Below are 15,892 nucleotides of genomic sequence, written 5' to 3'. Positions count from 1 at the left end.
CTGCGTTTTCTGTGTCTGTGTGGAACAAGAAACTCTGAGGCCAGGTTTGAAAGTCTGGACCTGCACTTTGTTTCTGACTCCAAACAGATCTTGGCAACTAGTGGTAAATCTCCACAGAGCCCCGAGGACCCTTCTCTGTGAGGTGAAGCAGTCTCCCTTTAGTGGTGACTTAGGTCACTACCTAAGTCTTGATCACTAAATTATTCACCTTGAGGTGCATGAGAAAGGCTTAATAGATGACTTGGATGAAATTTTTCCAGAAGATGGATGGGATATTGAGATGGACTATTTGGAAGAGTCCAGGACTGAAGAGTGGGCTTCTTGCAATGTATTAGAAAAACAAGCTAAATGAAGTATTCATGGCTGCTAGATACTTTCTACCCTTAAAAACAAGCAAACAAACAAAAAATAAGCCTGGCAACCATAGTTCAATTTCATAAAGCTATCTTAAGAAATTTCAGAGACATACTGTACTGTGAGGGTTTCTAGGCTGGTAGAGGTGGGATGGGCAGAGGTCAGTCCTGAGGTTTGACTTTCCTCTTCTACAGAGTTACGTGGAACAGGCTTCCAGATGTTGATCCGTATAAACTGACCATCTGCCTTGCTCTTGAAGCCTGCTAGAAGTAGAATTAGTAACAATTCTGTGGACAGCATAGTAGTATGTCCTGGTTCTATGACATGTTTCTCATGAGGAAATTTTCATTTTTCTGTTTTCTCAGAGCTTGGCATAGGAGTGCTTCACCTTTGGTGGTCTGGCTTTGGTTTATATACAAATGTATATTTTTGAAGATACAAAAGTCTTCCTTTTCAGAGTCATTACCTGAGCCTCACAGCCACTTCGATGAAACCCAGAATAAAATCAATTTCATTTTAGACAGCTGTATTTCAATGTCTTGATCAGGGAAAGTTTTGGGTTGGGTCAGAAATCCTAGAATCTGAAGAAGGAGAGAAACAAAAGTGTTTTTGCTTGGTATAACTTCAGCAAATTGGACTTTGATTTTCAGGTTTTCACTGATCTCTTGTCTTCACTCACAGGTCAGAACAAGAGAACCACATTTTGTTTATTAGCTCCTCTATCAAATCTTTGTCTCTTTCCTCTGCCTTCTTTTGGGTATGTTTCTCTGTTGGACCCTGCAGTGGACATTTTGCATCTATATATCACGCACTGCAGGTAAGTAGAGGAACGATGACTGACTTGTCAACTTTTATGTGATTGTTTGTGGTCCTGTTTCCTCAAGGAAAACATCTGGGGAGAAATTAATGCTAAGTTCCCCCACGGAAAGAGAGAGGCCTTGGGACTTTCATCAGCTTGGGATAGCCTTCCCATACCAGGGAGCTCAGCTATGAGAAACTCTATATTTGGAAAACTCACTAGACATTGTTCCCAACATTGATAATTCTGACAATAGAAGATAAATGATTATCATCCACTTTTATTTCCTTTGCCTATGCATGTGCACGCGCGTGTGAGTGTGCTTGCTTTTGATCCTACTGGTTGCAAGAGTCCATTGGTAGGTTGAGACAAAGGGTAAATATTCAAAACCAAAAGCCACTCTGAATTTGTGATGTAGGGTGGTGTTTTTGAGTCCTTCCTTAGAAACAACACCTCCTCAGTGACACTTTGTACTGCTGCAACAAAATGCCATAGATAAGGCATAGATGCCTTATAACTACAGAAACTTACTTTTTACAGTTCTAGAGGCTAGAAGTCCAAGATTGGGGTTCTGTAGGTTCAGCGCTTGCCAAGGACTTGACTCATGGATGTCTGATTTCTTGTGTCCTCACCTGATGGAAGTGATGAGAGCTTTCTGGGATGTCTTTCATTAGGGTGCTAGTCCTATTGATGAAGGCTCTATCCTCATGACCTAATTGCCTCTAAAAGTCCCCACCTCCACTAGGGATTGAATTTCAGCCTATGAATTTTGAGTGGATGCAAATATGGAAGCTGTAGTGGTGGGTAACAAAAAAACCCTTCATCAGTAGTTGCGTCATCAGTAACATGTTTTTGCTTTGTGATCCTGAGTCCCACACTTCTGCTCCTCTTTTCTTCCTTATTATGTCCTCAAACTTACGCCAATCCTCCTGCCTCAGCCTGGAATTACAGGTATGTGCCACCATGTCTGGGTCATTGTTTTGAACTGCAAAGGTAATTCAACATAAATATTAAAGAATGTTTTGAAAAAACTAAAATACTGATGACTTCTGCATTCTTTTTGGTGCTTTCACATACCATTTAAAATGTTTATAGCCTTTATGTATCACTCAAAAATGAAATCATGGTGGAAACTTAAAAATAAATTACCCACAATTCTCCCAGGCTATCACTTCTGTTTCCATTTTGAAGTATTTTCTCTTTTTAAATGTTTGATAATTTCAGTATTTTAAAAAGATTACCAAGGTTAACTTTATGCAACATAGAACTAAACATTTTAATGTGCAAGATTCAGTGGCAATTAATACATTCACAGTACTTTGCAACAACTACCTTAGTCTGGCTTCAAAACATCTTCATATTGCTTAATGGGTAAAACTGCCTACCCTTTAAACAATTTCTCTGTATTTTCCTTTTTCACTGGCACTTGGCAAATCAATCCGCATCTGCCTCTATGGATTTATCTATTATAGATATTCATATAAATGGGATTTTATAATATATAACCTTCTTTAAGCTAGCATACTATTTTGGAAGGTTTATCTAGGTGGTAGCATGTATGAGTATGTTCCCCTTTTGTGGCTAAATGATGGTCTGTTATGTGAATATACCACATTTTGTTTATTAGCTCCTCTATCAATGGACATTCAAGTCATTTGCATATTTTGGATATTGTAAATAGTGTTTCTATGAATATGAATTTATATGTTGTTGTTTGAGTATTTGTTTTCATAATGTTTAGGTCTAACTGTAGGAGCTGAATTTCTGGATTATGTGATGATTCTATGTTTAACTTTCTGAGGAATTACCAAATAGTATCCCTACTGGCTGAATCATTCTGCCCTCAGACAATGAATTTTGGAGATAAAATTGGATTGTGAAAGAGGCAATGAGAGTTTAGAACAAAGGGTAGATATTCAAAGCCCACAGCTTTGAATATGTGAATCAGAATGATTTTCTTGAGAACTGAAGACCTGTGCTGAGATTTTTGTTTGTTTGGGCTTCCAATTTCTCTATGTTCTTGCCAGTACTTATACTTTTTTGATATAATTTTTAACTCTTGTGTACATGTTGTTTTATGTAATCAATTAAATATTACATTTTAAATTTTATGGTAATTTCTAGCATTTGTGTACCCATGAGCATTTGGCATTATGTGATTTTCCACTTCAGAATAATCTGCTCCCTTTCCCCACTCTGATCATGTAATCCATCCTTGTGACTTCACATTTTGGTAATTTTGAGCACAACATTTATCGTTAGATTGAGTTCTCTTTTGTCTTAGAGATGTCTCTGTATTAGGCATGACAGATAGCATATGTTATCCCTGCCCTATTCTTTTGCTACATAAACTTATTTGAAAGTATTTTGTTTGAGTAGCTCCATGGGAAAAGCCAAGTGAAATTGTTCACATTTTGCCTCTATTGAAACTTCTGCCACAAGCAGGGATGTATTCATGATAGAGAAGCATGAAGAGAATGGGAGGAAATTTTTAGAGTGTGCATTTTCCTTTGGTATTTTCCTACTTTCCTACATTTCAATCTCATAACTGACAAAGGGATGTGAGGAAAGTGGGTGTTCAAAGAGTGTCCAGTAGACTTTGGGGGAGAGGGAGAGAAGCAACAATAATCTTGAATAATGGGATATGGACAGGGTAAAAGGCAAGACTGTGGCAGGTTGGAGTTGCCTGCTATAATATTGCATGAGTTAAACTACCAGGGAAAACAACAGAAGAAAAATTCAGAGTCTCTCAGTCTTGGAACTCCTGGCATTTTCTGCTGGGCGGTTGCTTGCTTGGGAGTGTGGACCTGTGCATGGAAGCATGTTTAGAAGCCTCCCTGACCTGCACCACAGATGCCAGTAGCACTCCCACCACCACCAGGCCACCTGGGTGACAAAATCACTTCTAAGTGAGAATCACTAGGTAGAGCAAATAATAATATTGGTTTTTACTAATCAATTGGCATTAGTAGCTGGTTTTAAAATGTTTTTATTTTAAAGCTAGTATTTTTTTGAGACACTACTATGCATCAGACACTGGCATTTTTCATTCATTTTTTTCCTGCTCAGCAAATGTCTGAATGTGTACTTAACCAGGAACAAAATCTGTAACATGGAGCAAACATTGGCAAAGTTTTGCCCCATGGAGTATTCATTCTAGTGGAGAAACAGGCAGGTTAAAAATAATCATGCGACACCAGCAAGTTTGCAAGCCCAGTCTGGGAACCAGCGTGATGCACTGGGCTGCCGCTGGACTGGAATGGTGAGACCCCATCTCCTTCTAGAGCATAAGCTGGCAAACAAGAACTATCAATCCCCTCCCTGCATGCTGTGAGCGACAGGCTTATGCGGGGAAACCCAGGCTGTGATGATAGCTATGGAGGTGAAATGCAATTGGATGCCTGTGATACTTTGTTGTTTCAGGGCTAGGGCCAGTGGTCTGATCATAGGCTCAGAGGATAGCAGTATGTAGTGTGACATCTAGGAGGGCTCTCCTTCTCAGGGTTGTAGCCATTGTTGATTCCCTATGGTGTTGTTTTGGAAGTCCTATACTGTTTTGATTGTTTTGTTAGTTCTATATTGTCTCTTCTGTTTTGTTTGATTATACCAAAATCTGATAGCAGGAGCAGCTATTTTAAAGATAGCAAAAAATATTATGGTAACAAGTTTGGATTTAATATTGGCTTGTTTTGAAGTCCTTTATTGCATTCATTGTTTCTATTCTAGTCTGTTCTGTTTGATTTTTACTATGTCTGCAGCTGTTTTGAAGATATGAAGAGGTATTATGGTAACTATTGTTGATTTTGTAATGTTTTGAAGCCCTGTATCTCTTACACTGGTTTGTTTTCATTGATTTTATTCTGTTTTATCCTCTTTAAAAAAATGATCATGCATGGAATCACAAGTGTGATAAATGGAATGGAATGGAGATGTACTATTCAGCTTTCTGTTGCCGTAACACATACCCAAGACAATAATTTTATAAAGAGAAAAGCTTTATTTTGACTGTCAGTTTTTGAGGTTCCAGTCTGTGGCAGGTTGGTCCCATTGCGTTTAGACCTTTGGTGAGCAGTATATGATGGTGGGGTGCACATGATGGAGCAAAGCCATTCACCTCGTGGCAGGGAACAAAAATGAGAAATGGAAGTGGCTGGAGCTCTACTATCCATACCCCGACCTAAGAACTTCTGCTATGCCCCATCCCTAGTAGTGCCAAGTTGGGGACTAAGCCTTTACCACCTGGGCTTTGGGAGACACTCCTATCTAAACTATAGCAGGAAGTCTTTGGGAGCTGTGACGGGAGTCACTTCCCAGAGCTGCCTACAAGCTGGACTCTGTTCTGAAACCACAGCATGCCTTAACTTGCAGGGCTCTGTGACAGCTCTATGTAATAAGCTGTTCTGCAGAGAAGGAAGCTGAATCTTACGTGGATGGAAGTAAAGTATAGCAAGTGGTGGAGTTGAGGTTTGAACCCAAGTTGTTGTCTTCAGTGCCTGAGCTTGAAGCACCACCTAAGATAACAAGTGAGATCTGAAGGAGGCATTGAAGAGGGGAGGACTATGTTCCAATGCAGAGAAAGAAGTAAAGGGATAAGCTTTGAGGAAGAGGAAAGATGGAGGCCTGGGAAAGAACTGAGTGGCTGAGAGGCAGTGCTGGGGAGGAGGAGCCTGTGGCAGTGGGGAGACATCACCACACTTCACATGCTGCCTTAGAGCGATTCACTTTTACTCAGAAAGCAGTGGTGACCACTGGAAGGGGAGAGGGCCGAGTATGGAAAGGATACTTCTAGGTTTATCATATTTCATATCTATACTTGCCCAGAGAGGGAGAGAACCCTGTTTTACTCTTAAAAAGAGAGGACTCAAGGAGCTCAACGCTTTGCTAAGGTGACCCATCTGACAAGAGACAGAGCTGGGATTTCATCATAAGGTTTGCCTCTTCTAAACTCCTTCCTCTTCCCCAAGTTGCCTCCTCCTCCTGAGGAAAGAGAACTTAAGTCCATCCAGGTCACTTCTCATTCTTCCCTTTCATGATAACCTAGGAGTTCAGTTTGAGGAAATCATGTCTATTGGGTTTTGATCTTAGTGTGTGAACACAGACACAAGTCCACACATATCAACAAACATTCTTTACCTCTGGAATTTTCTAGTCTCTTGATTGTCTTTCACACCAACTCCAATTCACCTTTTTACTCTGCTCACACTTGGAGCCTGAAATTCTGCCCTAGGGCACTGCCCACGTGGTCCCAGATAAGGATCACTCTGTTCAGAGTAGCTGGCAGGTAGGTGCCCTATTTGCTCACCCCTGCGTGAAGGTTCCTTCCTCTGGCTTTCCTGCCACAGAGTTGGGGCTGTGTGATTGGTTTTCTTCTGTTCTTTTGGAGATATAGTGTGAGTTTTCCCCTCTAGCTCAACTTCAAGTTAATTTTCACTTAAATATCAATTGTGATTGCTCCACCCCACTGTGATATTACCCTATTCTGCAGGGATTAGGTGGAGCAAGGCTTCATGCTTGCTTTAATCACACTTTTCAGCAGTGCTGAGACTTGTAGCGAAGTTGGAATCTTCCTTTCACACCATCCAAAATGCTCTGCAGAATGAACCAAATTGAAATGAGCTCCTTCATCTTACACACAGATAATTAAACTTCAAACACTGTTTATCTCAGTCCCCAAATCCTCAGAATGCAGAAGCAAATTAATTTTAAATCTATATCTGCTTTAAATAGTAATTGTTTAATCAACAGGCCTGATGTATAATTATATTCTTTGTTCATACTCTTTGCAGGCTTGAATAGACCACATAATTCCTAGGTTGCTTTCATTTCTGTAATTAGATCATGTGACAGATCCTTACTATATCACAGTAGACTATAGTCGCTTCTCTCCCACCTCCTTTTAAATTTGAAAATGATTTCTCATGAACACTTAGATTCTAACAGCCCAGTTTAAAAGGAGCTCTGAATAGTTAGCTTTAATCCTGATTCTTCCTTCAACTAAGAATTTCCTTGGGAGCAACTGAATTTGCAGATATTCCATGCTTTCGGAGATGACAGTCCTTGTCTTTCTTTTGAGCTCCTGCTTTGCCCAGGGAAAAACCTTCTTAACCACATGGAAACATGCTGTTGAACCTCTGGAAGTCAATATTATCCTTATAGAACCAATATTCAAGAGTCAAATGAAACAAAAAATAATATACTGAGATTTTGTTTGCTGACCATCTGGGGCTTCATGGAGAAAGAGGAAGTAATTTTCCTTATTAGAAAGAGCAGTGTCCAAGAATTTATTTTACGTGCCTGGACTCATCTAATACAAAATGAGAAGTGGACACTAGATAATTAGGTCAGCACTGAAGTGTATTCTCTAATTGGAATTTGTTTGTCCCGCACAATATGCCTGATTTTCTTTGGGCCTATGCTAGAAGTACGACAGCTCAGCCAAGCTGGCTCTTTTAGCTTCCTTTGTTCCTCGTGTCCTCCAGCTTGTTATCCTTTGGACTAGATTTCATATTGAAACCTTACGATTTTTGACATTTTTCCTTATTTTTTTTATCAAGGTATGCAAAACAGGGTGAGGCATTGTTGACTTTGGAACAGTCAGTACTGTGAGAATTGGAAGCAGTTTGGAAAGAGCACATCGATTTAAACAACAGTACAGCCAGAGTATCTGTACTGCCTTGAGCTCAAAATAACCTGGCTCTTTTTGTCTATCATTTTGAAATTATGTCTAAGTTTGTATTGTCACTTCTTAGTCCTTTTGATTCATTTCTTATATTCTTCTCTACCCATGGAGTTGCCATGTTTCTGATTATATTCTCTTAGCTACACAGCCATGCATTTTTCGGGCAGCATATCATTTTGCTATTTTGATCCAGCTATGTATTTTTATGAGTTTCTCAGTTACATTGTACCCATACTCTGTAACTGCCAGTTTGTGTTTATTTGTTTTGCAGTACTAGGGAGTGAATCCTTCATACTGAGCCACATTCCCAGCCCTTTTAAAAATTGTTTATTTTTAAACAGGGTCTTATTAAGTCACTAAATTGTTCAAGGTGTGCTTGAATTTGGGATCCTTCTCTTCAGCTTCCCTAAGTGAATTATGATTATTATTTATGCTTTGGGTATTATAACACCTCTCAAATTACATCTGTGGAATTAATATCTGCATTCACATTCACTTTTCTGGACCACCTATACAAATGATAAAGTGTGATACGGTGCAGTCACAGATTAATACTTGTTCTATATTAGTAGGTCTGTGATATTTTTTGCTTGAAGAATTCTGAACTTAACTCTTATCCTCCTTTTCACAAGGAGATTAATCATGATGAAGCTTATATTTATATATTTTCTATCATAATTACACAAAAATAATCTGAAATAGGTTTTGGTTTAGATGCTATGTCAGTGAAAGGCTAGTCAGAAGACATAAACCATGTTTCATCTTTCAATAGATGGAACCTGATACAGGACACTGTCATTGGGTTAAAACTGAGAAGCCAAAGATGTCACGGTGAAGTGCCCCAGAGATTGGGAAATGGCTGGAAACTATTCCAATCTTAGGATGAGGAGACCCCAGGAGGAGGAGAGGTATCACTAGAGCCAGAGACTGGCAGCCCAGTAGAGTGGACTATCTCTGCAAGTTGGAGTTTGCAGGAGAAATTACACTGCTCAAGATGCCAGTATGGCAGGGAGAGGACTGGGTGAAAATCCCAGCTTCTTTCCTCTTTCTCCTGTTAAGCCTTCTAGCCTCCTGTTGGCTGATCCTACAGAGGAGCCACTGGACAAGAGATCTAGTGTCCATATACATAGACTAAAGCAGGGGAAATTTAGAGAATGGATCTGAGACTAAAGAGACAAACAACCAGCACAGTGGTTAGCTGTGCCGTGGAAGCCTAGTGTCCTTCTGCACTCCTCTGCTCAGTGAACTTGCCAGTCCACCGCCAGCCAGCACCTGACTCTCTGACACATTCTGAACGCCCTGCTCAGCAGCTCTTATGTTATTTCTCTTTGCAGCATGATTCTACTTCTTACCCATCAACTTGAGATCTTCAAGGAGGGTCTCATCTGCATTTCTTTGCAAGTCCAGACCCAGATTTACTGCACATTTGCCGGAGGGAGGGGGGAGGAATAGTAGTATGCTAATGTCCGACTGTTACCCAGTGTGTCACAGAGGCTGTGCAGGGAACTTTGTGTATCTCTTATTATATGATCCTCAGGTAGTATTCTCCCATTTCAGCAGGATTGTGAGGCTCAGCAAGGGAAAGTAAATGTTCCAAAGTGCCACAGTCTGGCTAGAACTGGAGCCAGGTCCATCTGACACCAAACCTTACTGTTTCCACTGCACCGTGTCACCTTCTTGGCTTTTTAATGCCCAGAAAGTATAAATGATTTATTAAGGTTCACATGGTTTGTAAATGCTACCTGACAACTCAAACCATCTATTTTAGTTTTGGAAAAGCTTCCATGTAGTTATATTTTAGTAGGATCCCACTTATGCTTAGTTCAATTACTGCTTTCTCCATGGCCCGTCCACATCAAGTTCTCTTTTCTTCGAACTTCTGTGGCATTAACACCATTTCTATATGTATAGTCTCATTAGGTCCCTAAGTGTTTCTTATAAGGGACATAAATTCTGCTAGGCTGTAAATAGCAGTAACAACTCTGTCTTACATCTTCTCTATAGAATCCCATGCTAATGACACAGTTAATATTTAATTGATTTACTGCCAATGTGTTTTCTGGGAAGTGGCAGATACCTTACACATCAGACAAGCTCTCTTTAATGTACTAAAGAATTACCTGGGGATTAACATGCAGATTTCGGTTCTGCAAGTCTTGGTGGGGCATTGGATTGTGTTTTTCTACCAAATTCCTAAGTGATGTGAATATTAATCCAGGCATTATATTCTGACCATGGAACCTACACAGAGAATCACAAATCACAGGAGGCTGACAATTCACTAGCTACATTCATCACAATGGACATGAGGACAATATGCTCAAATCTTGGGATTCTGAGACAATTGGCTGTCAAATCAAGTGTTCTAATGCAGGAAGATGAGGAATGAGAAGAAGTTTATATTAGTAAAAGTAAATAAGGTGGGGAAAGGGCTGGTATTACATAAATCTACATGTTTAAGCCATGTTTTTCTTTAAAACAAAGTTCTCCTAGTGTCTTGCATTTTAACATTTTACTTGTGGGAAAGGTGGCTGCAGAAATGTAAAGAATGGTGGCCCCTGAGGTGTTCTGGAAAGGGAGAAAGAGAAAGAGGCTGTTCTTATGCTGAGCTCTGACTTTGCAGTGGCCTCCATAGTGGCCAAGGCAGACATTTTTGGTGTTGGTTTGGGAACTCTATTGGAGGATGTCTTTGATATGCTGTAATGACTTGAGCTTCTTTTTCTCTCTCACCAAGTTGTAGCTGGAATGAAGGGCAAAGAAATAATTCCTAAGAGAAGAAACAAGCTGAGGATGCACATATCACAACCCATCCCCTTCACTCCTCCAAGTAACTGCAGTGTGCTTTTAGTGGCCAGGACACTGATGATAGTTTTAGCAAGGGCTCCCTCCCTGCTCAGCCGTCTTCCTGACCATGTGCTGGAAGAATGTTGGAAATTTCACTCTAAGGTCAACCATGCTTGTCCTCCAGGGTCAGGGGGTGTAGTGCTGTGAGCATACAGTTGGCTACCTCTCGGGGTTCATGGAGAAGAATGGGAAGATGGATGCTTCATTTCTAACTCCCTCCCCTAGGTCTCAGGAGAGCCTGCTGAGGTCCCTCTTTGATGCTAGAATCCAGCTGAATATTTTAATAGAGATCAGAGTTTACCTCAGGTACTAGCCAGAATCAATCTTTTTTCCATTTTCAAAAATCAATACCGTATTGCCTATAATTCAATCTCCTTGTCTTGCTCTCAAATCCATGTTGCTGATGATAAAAAAAAATCATTTCTGCCTTTGTCAGACATTTATCCATACCATCTGCTGCAGATTTTTCAGTGTTTTATTTTGGGATTGGAATGGAGTTTTTATTTGTTCAGTTTATATCTCGTATACTAACCATTTCTTCTAGAATTTAACTCAGTTTTCCTCAAACCATCTGGAAGAGGATTGGATTAATTATGTACATTATTGATTTTGGAATATGATCAAAATTTTTTGAAGATTTATACAATTTTCTGTCATTGACCATGTCCCAGAATGTCCTATCCCATTGCTTCAATTTTACTCATAATATGGTATACCCTAGCTACAAAAAGTGGCAGTTTGTATTGATCTTAACTATATATTAGGGCCCAGAAATAGAAGTCCTTTTGAATCAACATAGGGCTGATTAGAAGGTGCTGGTAAATTTTTTCCTTCATAAAGGAAGATCAGTTTCCCTAAGATTGATATTTTTGATCCTTTCTAGATTGTTCTTTACTGTTTCTATGTCTACATACAAGCACAGCTGCTCTTTTTCTGTGTGAAGAAATTCTGTATTTAAATCCAGATCTGTAATTTCTGGATTTCTATAATTTGTGATGAAACATCACACTCCTAAGGCAGAAGAAACTGGTGAAAGAGACGGTTAGGGTCACAAAAAGGACTTACACATGGGTGTTGGACAGAAATGGATCTGAGTGCAGGTATTACCTTGCTCTAGTGATGGAATCTTGAGCAGGTTGCTAGTGCTGAATTTTAATGCAAAGATATTAGTGAATACAAATGAGTTAAGATATTGTGCCATAATAAGTCACCGAAGCCCTTCCTGTTTCTATTCTCATGTACCCCACCACTTTTCCCTTGCTGAGTTTCACCCACACTGTATTTTTTCAATTCTTCAAGAGCTCCAGGGTCATGTACCTCTACCACAGTGCCTTTGCACATTTCCCTCTGTGTTCTGCATTTTTTGCCTCATTAATTCTTAACTCTTATTCATGCCATAGAGTTCACTTCCTTAAGGAAGCCCTCTCCCATCTCGTACAATTAATTGAGATCCCCAGAAGATTCCCTTTGAATCCCATACAATCCATAATTATAAAAATGATAATTGTATAATTAGTTCATCCTTTCCATCCACAGGAATGTAAGTTCCACCAAGAATGTTATGTTGAATGAAGCAAGCCAGATACTACATATTGTAACTCATTGATGGAAACCAATAAGTCTACCTTGTAGAAGTACAGAATGGAACAGTGATCACTAGAGATAAGGAAAAGTAAAGGAGAATGGGTCAGAAAGAAAGTATGGAAGCAGCTTGCCTCCCTGGTAGGCGGCTGTGGTGTGGCCAGCTGCAGCCCTTCCAAAGGGGAGAACCACCAGAGTCTTCTGAGACCCATGCTGTATTGGAACTTAGGACACTGGGAAACCAAGCAAGCAGCTCGCCTCCCTGGTAAGTGGTTCTGGCAGACTGTGGCAACTTCCAGGGGGAGAACCACCAGTGTCTCCTGAGATCTGTACCATGTTGGAACTTTGGACCCTGGAAAACCGAGCAAGCAGCTCCCCACCCTGGTAAACGGCTGTGGTGTGGCTGACTGTGGTTCTTCTAGGAGGAGAACCACCAGTGACTCCTGAGGTCTGCACCATGTTGGAACTTAGGACACTGGGAAACCAAGCAAGCAGCTGCCCTCCCTGGTAAACTGCTGTGGTGTGGCAGACTACAGCCCTTCCAGGGGGAGAACCATCAGAGTCTTCTGAGATCTGTGCCATGTTGGAACTTAGGATGCTGGGAAACCAAGCAAGCAGCTCCCCTCCCTGGTAAACCACTGTGGTGTGGCAGACTACAGCCCTTCCAGGGGAGAACCATCAGAGTCTTCTGAGATCTGTGCCATGTTGGAACTTAGGATGCTGGGAAACCAAGCAAGCAGCTCCCCTCCCTGGTAAACCACTGTGGTGTGGTAGACTGTGACCCTTCCAGGGGAAGAACCACCAGCAACTCCTGAGATCCACGCCATGTTGGAACTTAGGACGCCAGGAAACCAAGCAACTAGCCTGACTCCCTGCTAAGCAGTAGTGAACCTACTGGTGCATGGCCTAGAGTCAAACATCCCACTTCCCCTACCCTCTTCCCCTGTCCCCCCATTAGCAAATGGGAACCAGAAATCTGAGCATCTCTTGGGAGGTTGACCACAGCAAATAAGGGGGATTTCCTTCTATCATCTCTTTGAAGCCAAATATTTTTATTACTGTTTTCCTTTATTCTGATTAATGGTACTGCTCTATTCAATATTCTGTTTTGATAAGTTCTATAATGTTCTGTATTTCTTTTTATTTTGATATACGTGATTGAAAGAACAACTATTGTAAAGATAACAAAATATACTGTGATACCTATTACTGTTATCCCGGTAACCTGCTATGAAGTTCTGTACCAATTTCACTACACGGCCTCAGTTGGCTTTATTCTGTCTGGTTCTGTTGTATTTTACTACTTTCAAAATTAAAAAAAAAGGAAAGAAAGTATGAAGGACTTCTGGGAACTAAGAATTGTGCAGGAGCTGAGCATGTTCCTGGTAGATGAACATAATGTATGTATGTATGGAAATATTGTGGTGTATCCCATTAATTCATATGATTAAAAATGTATTGATAAAGAGAATGTAAGCTCCATGCAGGCAGAGACCATGCCTATCTTCCTTGTATTTGTGTCTACAGTATTAGCAAAATGTGGGGCACAAAATTGGAGTTTAATGATCTTGGATGAACAAATATATGAATGAAGGGTAATTAATAAAATGCAACCACAATTTAGGTGCACCAAATTGTTTACTTCAATCCCACTGTTTCAATTGCTTTCTTTCTGAAGCTTTGCATGACAGAGTAACAAAAATTAAAAGGGATCATGATAAGAATAGGTATAGTCTGGCTTCCTTCAACTGTGAGAAAATTTCCTTTTTGACCATAAGAATATGACTCTCAACCCTTTCCCTGCACCATAATCACCTGTGTAGCTTTTGAAGTTGCAGATAAAATTTTTAATTATTGTAAGTTAATTATTGTATATTATCAGCATTTCCAGGTGATTGAAACATGTAACCCAGATTGAAACCTACTGCTTTGGGTGAGTAATTATTTTGAAAATCCTGATTTAATTCAAGCATCTCTTTGACTGTATGTTACTGCATGGCTGCTGGAATAGAGAAGCACCTGAAAACCTACCAGTGTGTCTGATCAGGTTGACCAGATGGCTCTTCAAAAAGGGAGGCCAGAAGAAATAATCAGAAGGTTAGTAAATGTCCTGAGTACAAACAAGCCCAGGATAGCTATGATCAGGTAGAGTCCTGCAAAAACAAACCTAATCTCCTTCCTAACTTTACTGTCTGCATACACTAGGGTTCTCATCCGTATGGAGTGGATAGCACTGGGCTCATCCTGGATAAGCCTTTTCCTAGATGAAAAATGCTGGAATGGGTTTCTAGATTGGGAACAGATTCAAGGGCACTGCCCTAGAAGGTCCTGTGGAGGGAAGTGGATTGAATGTGCTATGGCAGAGGATTTTGAAAGCCAGTTGGCAAAGATTATGGGAAAGAGTAAGCAAGCTATGGCTTTCAAGAATGAATTTGTAAAGTCTTAAAAATAGGAAAATGGAAAAAATATAGAATAATAATTCAGGACATAAAAGTTCCCTGGTGCTACAGCAATGCCAAGTCGTACAACTCTGTGAAAGCAGGGCTTGGTAAACCATGGCCCAGAGGCCTAATCTTGCCTGCTGCTTGTTTTTTGAACAACTTTTGAACTAAGAATGTTTTTTTATATTTTCAGATGACCTAAAAAATAATCAAAAGAAGAATCATATTTCATGATCTATGAAAATTATATGAAGTTCAAATTTCAGTGTTCATAAATAAAGGGATATTGGAACATAGCTGTGCCCCTTCATTTCTATCTTGCTGTGGGCAGCTGCTTTCATTCTACGAGGGCAGAGTCGGGCAATCAAAACCAACTATGGAGCCCACAGGGCTAAAATACAATCTGACTCTTTGCATGAAAAGTTTTCTAATTCTATTTTAAAGAATCAGGTGAAGTTCTGACTAGAAAGAAGGTTAGCCAGTGGTGAAAAAGAGGAGTGAGTGAATCAAAAGAGGCGGATGAAATATTACTGTATGATTACGCAGCACATGTCAGGTCCCTTATGCATGTGCACTGTTGCTTCTGATTCTCTTGAAATTCTGAGGAAGAGTCAGGGTCCCAGCAAAACACAGACACACATTCAAATTAAGTGGTTAGAAGAGAGGGATTTTATAGGCTGTTTACTAAGTGCAAGCAGGGATAATAAGCCCAAGAACAAGGAGCACATCCTTGAGTTGGCAAAAAAAAGCTGTTATCACCCCTAGGCCTGGAGGGCAAAGAGAAGAGAGGACTTTGCAGAATCTGGGAAGGGAGAGGTTATGCAGATGGGGCCACCTTGACAACAGCAGTGGCCTTTAGTTGGACTCAGCTATCAGGTCTCCACAGGGAGCAAAAAAGTGCATCACCACCCTATGCTCGATACCCCTCCTGCAGTCTCCCGCTGGCACAAGACCCTGTCAGTCTCAGCTGTTGCAATTCCTACAGGAGCCTGCTTTGAGGTTTTGTTGGGGTAGTCTCCTGGGGCAGCAGGAAGGCTAGGGAAGCTTTCAAAGGGATCCACAGGGACAAACAGAAGATACCCACGCAGCTGGGCACTGCTGTCACCATTAACCCATACTTACCCGTTATTCTACAAATGATCCATTAATTTTAGTCAAGCTAAATAGTCTCCCCCCAGGAAATGCTGACTTTTT

General features: G+C 40.5%; 1 long non-coding RNA gene across 1 annotated transcript in view; it reads left to right on the top strand.

The window, feature by feature from the left end:
• LOC106025926 (uncharacterized) overlaps nt 1-14,714 on the top strand; it is a 170,601-nt gene extending 155,887 nt beyond the window's left edge. The window contains exons 6-7 of the long non-coding RNA XR_001199519.2: nt 1,036-1,171; nt 12,213-14,714. This is a non-coding gene — a long non-coding RNA (uncharacterized LOC106025926). The remainder of the gene's footprint in view (nt 1-1,035; nt 1,172-12,212) is intronic.
• Nucleotides 14,715-15,892: the final 1,178 nt, after the last annotated feature.

Source organism: Cavia porcellus, unplaced genomic scaffold (genome assembly GCF_034190915.1).
Source record: "Cavia porcellus strain 051 isolate PalLab524CR breed Dunkin Hartley unplaced genomic scaffold, mCavPor4.1 scaffold_11, whole genome shotgun sequence".
In the NCBI taxonomy this organism is placed as follows: Eukaryota; Metazoa; Chordata; class Mammalia; order Rodentia; family Caviidae; genus Cavia; species Cavia porcellus.
The sequence above is the reverse complement of the archived record's forward strand: the minus strand, read 5'-3'. Positions and strand labels throughout refer to the sequence as shown.